This window comes from Oryctolagus cuniculus, chromosome 10 (assembly GCF_051225735.1).
Source record: "Oryctolagus cuniculus isolate XC-2025 breed Fujian yellow rabbit chromosome 10, ASM5122573v1, whole genome shotgun sequence".
Lineage (NCBI taxonomy): Eukaryota > Metazoa > Chordata > Mammalia > Lagomorpha > Leporidae > Oryctolagus > Oryctolagus cuniculus.
The window spans coordinates 41,752,778-41,759,472 of NC_142876.1; positions in this window are offsets into that span (position 1 = coordinate 41,752,778).

The following is a 6,695-nucleotide window of genomic DNA, read 5'->3' on the forward strand; positions in this document are numbered from 1 at the left end:
TGTGAGCCCCTGGTAATCACCATTCTACTTTCTATTTCTTTGAAATCGAGGTCTAACAAATAGCAAAAAAAAAAAAAAAAAAAATCCTAACAATTAAATTAGAAATGTATGTAATAAAATCCCCAGGTTTAGAGGCAGGCGTTTGGTGTGGCAGTTGAGACGGCACTTGGGACGCCTGCATCCCCTTTCACAGTGCCTGTGTTTGAGTACTGGTTCTGCTGACCCCAGCTTCCTGCTTATGCTCAGCCTGGGAGGCAACAGTTCTTGAACCCCTGCCACACACATGGGAGACCTGGATTGATTTCCCAGCTCCATGCCCAGCCTGTCCACCTCTGGCTATTAGAGCATCTGAGGAGTGAACAAGTGGCCTTCTGCCTTTCAACTAAATAAAGCAAGGAAAATTAAGCTAAAAATAAAAAGTCTAAAAATATCAGAATTAAATAAACAGTTTTTTTTTAAGAAAGCTTTTATTTAATGAATACAACTATACAAATTTAATAGGTCCAGCTTTAGGAATATAGTGGGTCTTCCCCTCATACCTGCCCTCTCACCCCCACTACCATCCTACCTCCTAACTCCCTCTCCCATTACATTTTTCATTAAGATTCATTTTTAATTGACTTTATATACAGAAGACCAACTCTATACTAAGTATAGATTTCAACTGTTTGCATCCACACAGACACACAAAGTATAAAGTACTGTTTGAAGACAAGTTTTACCATTAATTCTCATGGTACACCTCATTAAAGACAGCAATCCTACATGGGGAGCAAGTGCACAGTGACTCCTGTTGTTGATTTAACGACTGACATTCTTAATTATGATGTCACTGATCACCTGAGGCTCTTGACATGAGCTGCCAAGGCTATGGAAGCCTTTTGAGTCCACAGATTCCGTCAGTATTTAGACAGGGCCATAAACAAAGTGAAAGTTCTCTCCTCCCTTCAAAGAAAAGTACCTCCTTCCCTTGATGGCCCCTTCTTCCCACCGGGATCTCACAGAGATCCTTCATGTAGATAATTTTTTGCCACAGTGTCTTGGCTTTCCATGCCTGAACTGCTCTCATGGGCTTTTCAGCCAGATCCGAATACCTTAAGGGCTGATTCTGAGGTCAGAGTGTGAAACAGTGTATTAAAAATAGAAAGTTTTTAGAATTTGGGAAGTCTATTAAAAAGTTAACCTCTTGGGGCTGGCACAGCTGCACAGTGGGTTAAACTGCTGCCTGCAGCGTAAGTACACCATATAGATGCTAGTTTGAGTCCTGGCCACTCCCCTTCTGATCCAGCTCCCTGCTGATATGCCAGGGAAAGCAGCAGAAGATGGCCCAAGTGCTTGGGCCCCTGTACCCACGTGGGCAATCTGGAGGAAGCTTCTGGCTCCTGGCTTCAGCCTGGCCTTTGCAGTCATTGGGGAATGAACCAGCCAGTGAAGGATCTGTCTCTTTCCCTCTCTCTCTAACTCTGGATTTCAAGTAAATAAATCTGAACAAACCAAAAAAACTTGGCTTCTTCCTAAATACTCTCCATGAAGTCAAAGGCTTAGGAAAGAGCAGCAGAGGAGAGAATCCGGAGTGTGCAGAGAGGAACTAGACTCATGGCGCTCAGCTTCACTCTGAACTTGTTTGACTTCGTATAGGGCATCAAGACAACTAAAGGAGGCAACAAATTACCCCCATTACAAAGCTGTCACCGTGAACTGTCACTGGTGGCTAGAATAATTGTTTTCCTTCTTAAAAGATCATTCTAAAATTAAGATAAAATTTTAAGTCTACAGAGACCAGTGATATCAAATACATTAATATTGTACAATTACCGTCTGTCTCCAGAACTTTGTTATCCCGAAGTGAAACTGTATGCATTAAAGAAATTGAGCTTAAAATATTAAAAAAAGACATTCTTGACCAAAATGGTTTCATTAGCAAATTCTACCAAATACAAAAGAATACCAATAGTACAGAGCCTCCTTTAGAAAAGAGAAGAGGAAACTTCCCGCCTCATTTTATATTAGGGCAACATTACTCTGCTACCAAAACCAGACAAGGACAGTGCCGGAAAAGAAAACCTCAGAGCAAGAAAAACTCATGATCCTGTCAATTAATGCAGGAAAAACGTTTCATAGAGATCATTTATGATGAGGAATAAAAACTCATTAAACTACAGCAAACATGTATTATTGGTGAAAAGACAAACGCTTCCCCCCAACCGCTAAAATCAGAGAAAAAGACAAGAATATCCATAGAAAGCCAGAGAAAACCCCAACTCTTATTATAAGAGAGTTTAGCATTATACAGAATACAGTTTCAACACACAATCATTTCTATTGATGATGGACAATTGGAAATTGAAACTTAAAACTTGTATTCTATTTATAATAGCTTATCCCAAAATGCAGTGCTTTGGTATAATTCTGGCAAAACGTGTAATGAATGTTTATCTTGAAATTTGAAAAAACCTAACAAAATCACAGAGTCAGACCCTATTCATAAACTGGAAAATGTAACATAATAAGAACATCCATTTCAGTCAAAACCCTAGCAGGATCTTTTTAGAAATGGACATGGTGATTCTGAAATGTATATGGAAAAAAAATGGAGGGGGTGGCCCTGTGGTATAGCGGGTAAAACCACCACCTGCACTGCCGGCATCCCACATGCCCAAGTACTTGGGCCCCTCCACCCACATAGGAGACCCAGAAGAAGCCGCTGGCTCCTGGCTTCAGATTGGCCCAGTTCCAGCTGCTGTGGCCATTTGGGGAGTGAACCAGCAGATTGGAAGATTGATATCTCTCTCTCCCTCCCTCTCTGACTATTCTTTTCAAATAAATAAATCTCTTAAAAAAAAAAAAAAGGAAAAAGGAACTGGAAAAACCAGAACAATTCTGAAGTATAAAATTGATGGGATCATACTATCTGAATACACAATAAACCTGTCATAATCATACTTCTGGGGTATTGGCCGAAGAACAAACTTGTAGATCAATGGAACAGAGTAGTCTAGAAACAGATTTACACAAATATAACCAACTCTTTTGTTTCAGATTTATTTTATTCATTTGAAAGGCAAAGTGACAGGGAGACGCAGAGAGAGGTCTTCCATCTACTTGTCCACTCCCCAAATGGCCACAATGGCTGCAGCGTGGCCAGGCCAAAGCCAGGAGCTTGGAACTTCATCCAGGTCCCCGCCATATGAGGCAGGAGTCCAAACTTGAGCCATCTTCCACTGCTTTCTTTTGAAAAGCAATTCAGTGGAGTAACAGTAGCCTTTCCAACAAATGATAAAACAGTTGATCGTTATGGACAGAATATGAACGTCAACCTAAACTTCACGCTTTGTACAAAAATAAATTTAATGTGGATCATAGATACAAATAAAAAGCCAAAAATCTTTTAGGAGAAAATCTTCAAGACCTAGAGTTAAACAAAACACGGACTGAAAGCACAGTCCATGAAAGAATAAATTGATAATCTGGAAATCATCAAAATTGAGGAATTTTGTGAGAACAACCAAAAAAAGCTGTAGAGTGGCAGAAGAATATCTGCAAACCACATAACCAACAAAGAATTTGTATCTAGATTATACAGAGAAGTCTCATACATAGCTGTGAGGAAACAAACAAGCTAGTTCTTAAAAAAAAAAAAATAGGCCAAAGACTTGAACAGATCTGGTACTAAGAGAATATATGATGGCTCAGAGAAACATGTTCAGCTTCATTAATCATTAAGGCAATGCAAAGTGAAACCATGCTGAAATAGCACAACTCATTTAGGATGACCAAAGTGAAAAACTCTTGGGGCAGGCATTTGGCATAGTGACCAACTTGTTGCCTGAGATATCCATATTTCTAATTGGACTGCCTTATTCCATTCCCAACTCCTGTGCGTCCTATCCAGCTTCCTAGTAAGGCTCGCCCTGGGAAGCAGCAAACGATGGCTCAAGTACTTGGATCTCCGCCACTCACACAGAAGACCTGGATTGAGTTCTTGGCTCCTGACTTCAGCTTGGCCCAGCCCTGGCTGTTGCAGGCATTTGGAGAATAAATCAGCAGATGGAAGGACTCTCTTTCTTGCTGCCTTTCAAAAAAAATTAAAATAAACAGAAAAATTAAGAATTAGGGTGACAAATTAAGACTCAGTTTCTAGCGAGGATATGGAAAAACTGAATTTTCATACATTGCTGATGGATATGCAAAAAAGATAGCCACAATAGAAACAACTTGGTAATTTCTTGTAAAGGTAGGAATCCACCTACAAGATGATCAAGCAATCCTTCCGCTGTGTACTCACCCTAGAGCAATTAAAGTTTATGTTTACACAAAATCTGTACAGCAGTCCTATTCACAACTGCCAAAAACTGGAAGCCACCCACATATCCTTCAACAGGTAAATGGTTAACTAATACTGTGGTATTTTGTGTTATGCAATACTACTCAGTTTAAAATGAATTAGCTAATGATACAGGCAACAACCTCTAGTAATATCAAAGGCATTTAGCTAAGCAAAACCAGAGGCTCAAAGGACTGCATATTATTGTTTCTATGTAAATGATAATCTACAGAAGATAATATGTTAGGGAAAACAAATCAGTGATTTACCAGGGCTAGTGTTGGGGAGAGTGTGACAATAAAGTGGCTGCACGATTTATATTTTGTCCATGTTGATTTAATTACATGATTTTTTTAAATGTATTTATTTGACAGGTAGAGTTATAGACAGTGAGAGAGACAGAAAGAAAGGTCTTCCTTCCATTGGTTCACTCCCCCAAATGGCCGCTACAGCCGTCACTGCACTGATCTGAAGCCAGAAGCCAGGTGCTTCCTCTTGGTCTCCCATGTAGGTGCAGGGGCCCAAGCACTTGGACCATCCTCCACTGCCCTCCTGGGCCACAGCAGTGAGCTGGACTGGAAGAGGAGCAACCGGGACTAGAACCCAGTGACCATATAGAATGCCAGCGCTGCAGGTGGAGGATTAACCAAGTGAGCCATGGTGCCGGCCCCTAATTACATGATTTGTAATAGTAAGTTGTTTAGGCCGGCGCCATGGCTCAATAGGCTAATCCTCCACCTTGCGGTGCCGGCACACCGGGTTCTAGTCCCAGTCAGGGCTCCGGATTCCGTCCCGGTTACCCCTCTTCCAGGCCAGCTCTCTGCTGTGGCCCGGGAGTGCAGTGGAGGATGGCCCAGGTGCTTGGGTCCTGCACCCCATGGGAGACCAGGATAAGCACCTGGCTCCTGCCTTCGGATCAGCGTAATGCGCCGGCCGCAGTGCACCAGCCGCAATGGCCATTGGAGGGTGAACCGAAGGCAAAGGAAGATATTTCTCTCTGTCTCTCTCACTGTCCACTCTGCCTGTCAAAAAAATAAATAAATAAAAAATAAAATGAAATTAAAAAAATATTTTAAAAAATAGTAAGTTATTTATACATGGATACCGGTTTGTAATTACAGAGATTTGGAAAGGTTATATGGTAACATGGGTGACTTTACTATTCTTCATAAATTTCTCTAGTTGAATTTTATTTTTTTACAGCTTGCACTGTGGTAAAATGTGCAATAACATTACCATGTTAACCATTTCCTCAGCATACATTTCAGTGGCATTAAGCATATTCACTCTATTGTGCATATCCACCATCTATATCCAAAAGTTTTTCATCTTCTGACACTGAAACTACACATCCAGTAAACAATAACCCATCCCTCCATTCTCCCAGTCCTGTCAATCACCTTTCTACTTTGTATCTACCTGTTTGACTAGGCTAGATACCCTATATAAGTGGAATGTGAAACATTTGTCCTTTTGTAATTGCCTTATTTCACTCATCAAAATGTTGTAAAGGTACATGCACCCAAGTTATAGAGTATATCAGAATATTATTATTTTTTAAACCTGAGTAATATTTCATTGAATGTATATACCATGTGTAGAATGTATTTAATTCCATCCAGTGAGTCAAATTTAATGGAGCCAAGCTGCCACCTGCTGGAATTTTAGTGAAACTCTAAATTCAAAAATCGAGAGGATGGGCCGGTGCTGTGGCTCAATAGGCTAATCCTCCACCTTGCGGCGCCGGCACACCAGGTTCTAGTCCCGGTCGGGGCGCCGGATTCTGTCCCGGTTGCCCCTCTTCCAGGCCAGCTCTCTGCTATGGCCAGGGAGTGCAGTGGAGGATGGCCCAGGTGCTTGGGCCCTGCACCCCATGGGAGACCAGGAAAAGCACCTGGATCCTGGCTCCTGCCATCGGATCAGTGCGGTGCGCCGGCTGCAGCGGCGGCCATTGGAGGGTGAACCAACGGCAAAGGAAGACCTTTCTCTCTCTGTCTCTCTCTCTCACTGTCCACTCTGCCTGTCAAAAATTAAAAAAAAAAAATCGAGAGGATTGCTGTAATTTATACAGATCTCACCAACAAAGATGCTCTCAGACTGAAAGTGAAAGTATGGAAAAAGATATTCCATGCTACCAGAAACAAAAAAAGAACTGGTATAGCCATCCTAATGTCAGACAAAGTAGACTTTAACACAAAACCTGTTAAAGGAGACAAAGAAGGGCACTATATAATGAATAAGGAATCAATACAACAGGAATATGTGATTATTATAAACATATATGCACCTGATTACAGGGCACCTGGATATTTAAAAGAAATGTTAATGGATCTAAAAGGAGACATAGACTCCAGTACAATAGTAGTAGGGG